Raw genomic sequence first — 10,494 nt, 5'->3', positions numbered from 1 at the left:
CCAGGATCGCACTACAGTGGGGAAAAGGTTATATACCTTTCACTTGCCTTACAGTACTCTACACAGTGCCATATATACTAAGTTCAGGTCAGTGAAATGAGTTTTCAGTAATTTGTGTTTTCAATGATGTGGCTGGTGTTAAAAGAAATTCAGTGACATGAGATTCAATGAAACAAAGTAGACCCATATATATATATATATATATATATATATATATATATATATATATATGTATGTAGTATATGTATGTATACTTATCTATCTATTGGAAAATAGCGCACAAACTTTGATGTGTACATGAAATGACTGACCTGAATATTTCAGACAAATTTCAACATAGGTAAAAGTCATAAATTTCATAAAATTGAAACCAAAATATCCTTCAAGTCCATAAACCATCTCATCCTCCAGGCCAGCTACTTCTCTCCTACTGCATAGCCTAAAAATGCCCCCCCCCCTTTCGCAGTATTCCCAAGCATGACAATTTCAAAACCCAGCTACTATCTCATCTATCATCCAAATGGGAATGCCCATGCCACACCACAACATAATCCCCTCTCCACCCTCTCTCTTTCTGCACACCTCCATAAGTTTCCAACTGCTGTCTTGAACTGTCTATCTTCCATGCTATTCTACATAATTTCTTCTGGTACTCTCTCCATGCATTATAGACCACCTAAACTAAAGGATGCAGAAAAATCTAAATTTGGGAAGTTAGCTCTAATAAGAGACCACTCACTAGTGGAGTTCTTTGGGTTCTGAGCTGGGACCTCTCCTGTTTGGCAGCTACTTCTCTGAAGTAAAAGCCAATACCAAAGGTATATGGCTAACTAAGTTTGCAGATAATTGCAAGGTAGGAGCCCTCATTGAATCCCCAAATGACTTAGCCGCTTACACATACACAAAAAAAAAAAAACCTCAGAGAAAAAATCATGGATTAGCCTAAATGCCTAAAAATGCACTATTATATCCCTTGGGAAGTCATCTAACTGGGGAAATTACCACATTGAGAATGCGTCCCTAAGTGTTCACCCAGTTGTTCAGCATTTGGGAACTTATGTTTACAGTGACTTAATATTCAACCAGCATGTGTTAACTGTTGTAAAATCCTTCAATATTGCACAGCTTATAAACAAAGGGATTGTGTTTAGATCTAGAAATGTCATTGTTCCCCTTTATTCAGCCTTCATTTTGCCAGTTATTGAGTATAATACTCCTTTTTGCATGCATTGGTACAGACAAATGAAACAACTGGTATGCCCACAGAGATGAGCAAGAGGGAGTGTATAAATATTTGGGAATTGATGAAAGCTCAACAATAAAACATGAACAAATACGAATAAAACTTAGAAAGGAATATTTTAGAATACTTAAATTATTCCTGAAAACATTGTTGACAACTAGGAACAAAGTCCAAGCTATAAACCAGTTTGCTCTTCCTGTCCTAACTTACAGTTTTGGAGTGACTGACTGGCCCCAAAAGGTGTTGGATAAGTTAGACAGGAAAAAAAAATATCAGTGCATGCCAAGATTATATATTCCCTGTTCAGAAGGAGGTATGGGCTTCCTCAAAATTGATTACATGTACAGATCCGCAATCCTGGGACTACATACATATCTGCTGACCTCACAACAAACATAAAAAAAAAAAGCATAGTGAAGTTTTGAAACATGAGGAGAATAAATCTAAGATGATTTCCCTACTCAGTCTAGCAGAACCATATCAGCATCAAATGGGAATGCAAATCAAACCAGAGGTAGATAAAAATCAGGTAGCAACTGAAGGTGCCAAAAAATAAAAGAAAGAATATAAGGTGAAGGATCAGATGAGAAGGCAAGAAATATGGAAAAAAAACTCCTGGAATGACCTCATGTTAATCAGGATCAAATGCAGGAGTGGTGAATTCAAACTAAAAGACAAAAGGTTAATATCGGTGGCCAAAGATAGTGGACTACATGCATGTTGGTTTACAAAGTCCATTGAACATGTGGGAGAAACAGACAAATGTAGGTTTCTAAAACAGAATTGGAAACAGTTGCACACCTTGTCACTGGTTGTGATATACTAATGGTAGAAGGACTGTATACTGAAAGGCATAATAATGTGGCAAGACTGTTGCAGTGGGAATTGTGCAAACATTGTAATATTGAAGTAGATGAAAAACACTGGAAACATGAGCCACAAAACACCATAGAAAATGATGAAGTCTATATCACATAGGATCACCCATTACCAACAGTTCAAAAGATAGATGTGAGAAAAGCAGAAATAGTGGTCCATGAAAAGAAGATAAAAGTAGCATTCATCACTGAAATCACTACACCCAGTGGCTACAGTGTCTTGCGTACCGAGAGACACAAAGTCATAAAATATCAGGATTTTCAGGCAGAAATAAGAGCTATGTGGAAGAAAGATATCCAGAGAGTTCCAGTAGTAGTAGAAGCAAGCGGTTTTATAAAAATGAATCTACAATTATATTTAGATAAGTTACTGATACATGTAACTCTGTATGAATTGCAGAAGGAGTCATTACTTGGCACATTGTGGGTGCTGTGAAGAACATTTCTGGCTAATATCAAAGATTGAAACAATACTAATTTCATGAAATTTAATCATACTTTGACTTAAGAATGGGGTCCATTCGCGTCACGGTATTAAAAACCCAAAATACTTGGCGAAATTGACAAACAGAGATACTTTATTGAAAGGATACAAGGCCTAAACAGTGTGTCCTGCATGGACTGACTCAAAGCCCTGCCACTGTACTCAACATGCAGCAGACTGCTAAGAGGTAACCTGAGGCTGGAATACAAGGCATCCTCTAACTCAGTTCTGATGTATTTAATGCTAATCATCAGTCAGATGGCATCAGAAATACTTGATTTAGGGATATAAACTTCTTCTGCAACATCAACAGAACAGTTTGGAAAGACAGGCATATTTCCTAGAGGACACCACTGCTCTGGAATAGAGTCTCCATCCCCATAAAACAAAGCTCATCCCTGTCCAAATTCAAATACAAGTTTGATCTATGGATGTGATACAGAAAATTTACTCCTGGACTGTCCCCTGTGCTACTAATGAACCGAGGTAGATGCTGAATGCTTTATCCCATGCAAACATCCCCTCAAATTACATATGGTATGATTACAGTTTTTCTCACTAAAGATAATATATGATTGATCATGGAATGTTTAAGGTAATGCAACACCAAATAGGATAGGTTAATTAAGGATCAAAATGGCAATTAACTAGGCTTAAATTGTCCTGCAAGGGCAGCTAACCTAGCATCTACCTATTCATCTATTAATCTATAACAGCTTTGAAGGTTGGTCAGCCATGAGGCAAGTAGCGTAGGCTATTGAAATAATGATCTAGATGTTCAACATTTGGCATAACTATTAATTGATCTACTGCTCATTTGTAACAGGTATGCAGCAAAGCACAGAACAGTACTAGGGAAAGGTACTAAGAGTACCACACGCGCGCATACACACACACACACACACACACACACACACACACACACACACACACACACACACACACACACACACACACACACACACTGCTGTCCAGTGTAAGGACACACACACAGTGAGAACAGAACCCCTACATATCTAAGTACACAGAACACAGTACTTTATGCAAATTCCATGGCATAAGTCTTATTTATATAGGATTGTAGGTGAACTTATAGTAGATGACATTAGCAGACCATGTGGGAAACAAGAGGTTGGGAGGTCTGCATGAAATGGATGGACTCTTCTACACTCCTGTCTTTCTTATGGAAATGCAACTGTTCTCTCCCCACATAGCCTTATGCTGCTCCCTCCCCATAAGCTTTTCTCTACCTCTGAGCCTAAACCTAACCTGACATAATAGTAAAAGTAAACTCACCTGTACAACCCACATTAACCTCTACCACCTCTGCTCTCTTTCTCTTCTCATCTCTTTTCCCCCTCATTCACAGTTACCTCTGCCTCCCTACACTTCAGATACCTTCTAACCTGAGAACATATTCCTGTTCTTTAGCTTAAAATAAAATCTGCAACTAGGTATTCCTGTTCTTTAGCTTAAATAAATCTGCATCCACAATTTCTTCTCAATAATTTCCCTGTTCCTACTCTATATCATACCTTCATAAATACTTGAAACCATGAAACCATATAATTTAAGTTGTTCTCTGACTCAAATTCATTTGTCATTTGTGTTTCCCTTTACTTTGATTATAACTGTGAACACACTGTGTAACACAAACTTATTTAATTGTATTCTTTACCTCATTTAATTTGATTTTATATGTGAATAACTGTGTATAACACTATGTAATGCGGAGCTTTTCTCCCCGGGCCTCCACAGAAAATGGGCTCCGTGAGCCCAGTGGACCTCCCAGGTCATCAAACTGAAATAAATAAATAAATACACCTTCTTCTTCTTTTGGCTTTTTCCTGGTTAGCAGTCGCCACAGTGGATCACCTGTCTGCTCATGATTGGCAGTGGAGTTTTACAGTGTCGAGTTGCCAGCCTGGCGCCCAACCTTCCACAGAAAGCACACACACATGCACGTACTCATACCTAGGGCTAATTTAGAGTGTCCACTCCACCTACAGCATGTCTTTGGAATGTGGAAGGAAACCGGAGCACCTGGAGGAAACCCACGCGACCACAGGGAGGACATGCAGACTCCACACAGAAGGCACCCCAGCCGAGGATCGAACCGGGGAACCTCTTGCTGTGAGGTGACAATGCTAATGGCTGCACCACCATAGCCACTCTAAATAAATAAATAAATACATACATAAATAAATAAATGTGCAGCCTTGAGCAGGTGTCGAAATACTGGCAATCTATTTAATTATGTAATTGGAGAAGTAACTGCAAGATACACATGTCTACTCTGCTATCTAGACACACACACACACACACACACACACACACACACACACACACACACACACATACACACACACACAAACACACACAGTCAACTGCAGTGAAAACATAACTCTTAACTATCTAAATACACAGACTATAAAACACAGTACTTAATGCAAGCTCTACAGCACAAGTCTGATTTACATAGGAGTGCAGGTGAACTTATAGTAGATGACACCGGGAAGCCATGTGTAAGACAAGAGGTTGGGCGGCCTGTATGAAATGGATATGTAGGCATGAACAAGTATCAAAATATGCCCTAAACTGCAATGTCATAACAGTAAAACAAAGGTTACACACCCAGTACCAAAACCCAGGACCATCTGTACTCCAGCCCTACACTTACATCTGCTGCCATAAGAATAATTGGATGATGTTGCCTATTTTACTTTTCATTCCTCAGGTCTCACTGTTAACCGCTGCACAGAGTCTCTTAGTGGGTTTGCATGATGCCCAATAATATTCATTTAATGCATCTGGTTTCTATTTCTGTCTGTCTTTGTCCTGTCTCCTCCCTGGGCTCCAGCTTGCACACTGCTGCACTTCATGCAAACCAGATAAACCCAGGCAAATCTGCCATTCTTTTTCATTATTTTCCCATGTTTGCACTGAGTGGTACAGCTTGCAAACACTGCAAAAGGGGAAAAAAAACAGTAACAACTAGTACCAAAAAGTAAAGTATCAATGTATTAACACATGCTGTCACAGAGTCACCTTCTAGCTTATCAGTGAGAGTGGTAGGCCTAGCTACCACAAATGGAGTGGTTTCTGGCCCAGAAATTGTAGTTTATTGGCCGTTTGGGCAGTTTTTCTATCTCTTTTAATTTTCTGGTTTAAAAGCCCACGTTTGCGCTTTTCCCGTCTTTCCTGTAACTCATCTAGTCCAGATACAGATTTGCTGTATCCAGGATTGTATGTAAGCTTCTGAGCCCCCCAAGCCTTTCTGTGTTGGAGGAAAGCCTTCTAGCTTATCAGTGGGAGTGGTAAGCACTAGGTAGCCTATCTAGCACAAGACAAGTGGTTTCTGGCCCAGAAATTGTTGTTTATTAGCTGTTTAGGCAGTTTTTCCATCTCTTTCAACTTTCTGGTTTAAAAGTCTGCATTTGCACTTGTTTTCTACAATTCCTGTAACTAGTCTTGTCCAGATACAGATTTGCTGTATCCAGGACTGTTTTTAACCTTCTGAGTAGTGTCAAAGTCTGCTCTTCAATTTTTCCCTTAGATCTGCTAGTTCTTTCCTCTCCTGCACTTTTACTAGCTTATTAGTCTAGCACTTTAACAGACTTCTTCTAGCAATTATTGTAGCACACAAAAGTGCTACCAGCACTAAAAGTTCTACAAGGAAAAAGCTCTAGTACTTATTTATTTTATTTTATTTTACATTTGTTAACCGGGAAATTCTGACTGGACCAGGTCCATTTTCAGCAGAGGCCCGGGGAGAAAAGCTCTAGCATCAAGTTATACAAATTAAGTACATCCAGCATAATACACAAAACAGGTTACATCATGTATGCTGAGCATAGTAATATAAGAAATTAATAAAAACACTCCAGGTAAAAGAAGATATAGAACATAGGCAAAAGACAATGTCAGTTACAGTACATCCAGCATAATACACAAACAAGTTTTATCATATATGCTGAGCAGAGTAATATAACAAGAAATTAATAAAACACTCCAGGTAAAAGAAGATATAGAACATGGGTAAAAAGACAATGTCATTTATACATTGGTAAGAGAAGAAAATGTATCAAGTAAGATTCTATAGTTAAAAGTACCCTTTCAGATGACCAAGCCTACAGGGGATCAGAGATCCAGCATGTGATCAGAGAGGAGTTTGGGGAGTTAATAGTAGTATGGGTAGGGTTATGTGATACAAGGGCATAACCAGGTACTAAGAAGGTGCGATTTGACGGAGTTTTTGAATATGGATGTGGAGGGGGCAGAGGATACGGATAGGGGAAGAGAGTTCCAATTTCTGGCAACAGTGGGGGAGTAGAGCACTTTCCCTGCATTATTGTTAGCCTTGGTGATGGAGAGGACAGATTTTTCACTGGATCTTAGGTACCAGTTTGCAGTATAGACAGTAAGTAGGTTGCATAATGAAGGGTTTTTGTCAGGATATTTCAGAATATTGTAGGCTGTGCCCAGCTGGTGATAGTTAAGTAGCTGTGGTAGCTCAAGCCATTTTAGTTCTTTTAGTGCAGCACAGTGATGGGTTTCATAAGTTGAGTTAGTAGCAAACTTGGCTATTTGATTGTAGCATGATTCTAGTTTGTCTAGGTCACATTGTCTGATTTGGGTAAAGATTGGTGCTGCGTATAATAGAGTTGAGAGGAGGTGGCTTTGTGCAAGAGTGACTCTTGCTTTTTGTGAGAGAAAGGACTTATGTCTGTATAGGGAGCCTAGTTTTTTGTGTACTAGTTTTATGGTATGTGTGATGTGAACATCAAAGTGGAGATTATTATCTATTTCAATGCCCAGAAGTTTGGTGTGGTTAGAAGGGGAGATGATGGTGCCGTCCTTAGATGTTATGGTAAAGGAGAGGGTTTTTTTTTTTATCGATTAGGGGTAAATAGTAGCAGTTTTGTCTTTTTGGGATTTAGAATTAGTTGGATACCTGATATCCATTTTTCTACTGAATTAAAGGTATCTTGAGTGAGTGTATGTAGGGTGGTGGGAGATGAGGCGGAGCAGATCAGGGTTGAATCATCCACATATTGTATGAGTGTGGCATGTTGTGTAGAGCTATTGAGGTTGTTTGTGAAAATAGAGAACAATAGCAGGCCCAGTATAGAGCCCTGTGGGACTCCTATGGTGGTTGGAAGTTGTGTAGACAGAGTTCCTTTCCAATGGACTGATTGTTGCCTGTCAGATAGGTAGCTTCTGAAACAGGCTATAGTAGAGGAGGTGAAGGATAATGATGTTAGTGAGTCTAGTTGAATGAGTGGGAGACCATATCAAATGCTTTTGAGATGTCTAGGAAAATGGCTGATACATATTTGTTATCATTCCTGTGAAGGTTTATATAATTAGCGAAGGATAGAAGGGCTGTGGTAGTGTTGTGATGTGGACAGAAACCGTGTCGTGTGTTAGATAGTAGATTGTGTATGTTAAGAAATGTCATCACTTGCAAGTGGATGCATTTCTCAAGAATTTTAGATGAAGGGCAAAGGATGTCAATAGGTCGGTAGTTGGAGAATTCATAAAAATGACCTACTTTATGGAGAGGAATGATGTGAGATACTTTCCAGAGTTTGGGTATGTAGGATTCTAGTATGGAGCAGTTGATAAGGATGGAGGCAGAATATGACAGGGAGTCACTAGCCATTTTTAGGTGTGCATCAGGTATGTTATCAGCTGCCAGTGTGGTTGGCTTTAGTTTTAGGAGTTTTTTGATAGTTGAGGTGGGCACTGGTGATAGGCTAAAAGAGGGGCTGGTATGGGATAGGTTAGGTTGTGATTGAAGTAGACTGTTTTTGGTTATTTGACTGGACAGGAATAAGATGAATTTAGTAAAATGGTTATTAAACTGAGAAGCTATGTCTATGGTATTGTTAGAAGATCTGGGTGCTGGAGTTATGGTTTTGCCTGGCTTTAGTAGGGAGTTAATGGCATGCCAGAATTTTTGTGGATTATTTGAATATTTCCTTTGGGTGTTAAGAAAATAGTTTTGTTTGTTTACTTTGGATTCAGCTTTGGCCTTGTTTCTAAGCTGTTGATAGTATTGCCTGGAGCTAGGGGTTTTATCAGTTTTCCAGATTTTCCAGGCTTTATCTCTAGCTCTTAATAAGGCTCTGGTGTTCCTATTTAGCCAGGGTGCATAGTTGGCTTTAAATCTGATCTTTCTGCTGGGAGCTAGACTGTTAAGGATGTTAGAGAAGGTAGTATTGAAGTAGTCTACTGCCTGGTCTAACCAAAGTGTCCGTAGTGGTTCCCAGTTGCAGTGGCTTAGGACAGAATTTAGGTATTGTGGGGTAAGGTTACGGTCATATCGTACAAATTTGTAGACTACTGGTTTGGGGTGATTGGAGTGTTTGTGGAGTAGGAAGGTGGGGAGATGACCACTTAGGTCATCTGGGAGGCAGCCTACTGTATAGTTTTGTTTGGGATAGATGGTTAGTGTCCAGTCCAGTATGGATTCTCTCTTTGTTTTCTCATCTATTCTAGTTGGTTCTTCAATTAGTTGAGAGAACCCATATAGATTGATATGTGTTGAGGGGCTGCTGGAGTTACAGGCTGCCCAGTCAGTGTTAAGGTCACCTAGTAGGATTATTTCCTGAGGTAGATTGTCCTTTGTCTAGTGTAGGATGTCTTCTATTATGAGTGAGTTGTTGCCTGGAGGTATGTAGCAGCATATTATATTGATCTTCTTGGTGTTTCCTATGGATAGGAAAAAAATAGGACTTCAGCATTTTGAAAAATGGGTGGTGTAGTGTGCAGGAGATGGAGGTTAAGGGTGTTTTTAAAGAGAATGGCTACTCCTCCTCCTTTCCTGTTTGTTCTATCAGATCTAAGTGTATTATACTCTGGGGGAAGAAAGTCTTCATCTTGGATGCAGGGTTTAAGCCAGGTCTCTGTAATGGTGAGTATATCAGGGTTGTAGTGGGCTATGAATGCATGTAGGTCTGTTAGCTTGTTGGTAATACTTCTTATGTTGAGATTTAGGATTAGCAGGTCAGATGTTTGACTGGCTGAGAGGGGACCTGGATTTGGGTGAATGTCACCAGAGGTTAGCAGAGTTTGTAGGAGTGTCAGTATGTGTTTTTTAATATTAATTGTTTGTGAGCTTGGTCTAGGAGAGTTTTTCTTAGTTTGGTGAGATGGTGTCATTTTTGCTAGTGAGTAATATGTAATTGTAAGATTTATGATTGTAGGGCAGATGTAGAAGTGTGAGTGGGTTTGAGAGGGTGGGCTAGTGTGGGTAGTGTGATAGGAGTAGTTGTGCAGCGGTAGGTCTGTTTGTAAGGAAGTTAGGAAGGTTAGCGATAGTAGAGCTAGTGATAGGGTTGTGAGTGTGGGTAATATGATACTACACTGAGTGAGTAGTACAACTAGGATTCCTGGTTGGTTGTGTGTGAGGGTAGAGGTGTGTTGTTTGGGAATGTGTTGTTGGGAGTGGGAGCAGTGTGGGATGTAATTGGATTGGAGGTGGGGGGAGGTAGAATTAGTGGGTTGGGCTAGTTAGGGAATTAGGGGTTGGACTACAGGTCAGGTGATTAAAGGTTAGAATAAAAGTAGAAGTAGTGGGGTCTGGTAGGAATAGGGGGCAGGGAGGGGAGCAGAGCAAGCCCGAATGCAGCGAGGATGAGCGAAGAGGGCTAACGCTGACTCCAAGTGTTTCCTTAGGCTTTGGTAAGTATGCAGTGTTAGCTTAAAGGGTTATATGTTAAACTGAAAATTTTAACTGTAATTTAAACTGTATGTTTGCACTAAGTTATTATTAAGTTATTTCTTATTATTAATGCACACCCCTCCAGGCATGTCTAAAAGTGATTTCCCTTTGCTTTCTCCTATAAACCCCTCATGTACACTGACAACCCCCTCCTCTTACC

At 39.8% G+C, this 10,494-nt stretch overlaps 1 protein-coding gene across 1 annotated transcript in view; it reads right to left on the bottom strand.

Moving 5' to 3' along the window:
- PTPRD (protein tyrosine phosphatase receptor type D) overlaps positions 1-10,494 on the bottom strand; it is a 6,523,893-nt gene that overhangs the window by 5,940,355 nt on the left and 573,044 nt on the right. The gene's annotated exons all lie outside the window — the stretch shown is intronic.

This window comes from Protopterus annectens, chromosome 2.part0 (genome assembly GCF_019279795.1).
Source record: "Protopterus annectens isolate FY-2018-M chromosome 2.part0, PAN1.0, whole genome shotgun sequence".
In the NCBI taxonomy this organism is placed as follows: Eukaryota; Metazoa; Chordata; order Ceratodontiformes; family Protopteridae; genus Protopterus; species Protopterus annectens.
Note: the sequence above shows the minus strand (reverse complement) of the source record. Positions and strands in the feature narration are given on the sequence as shown.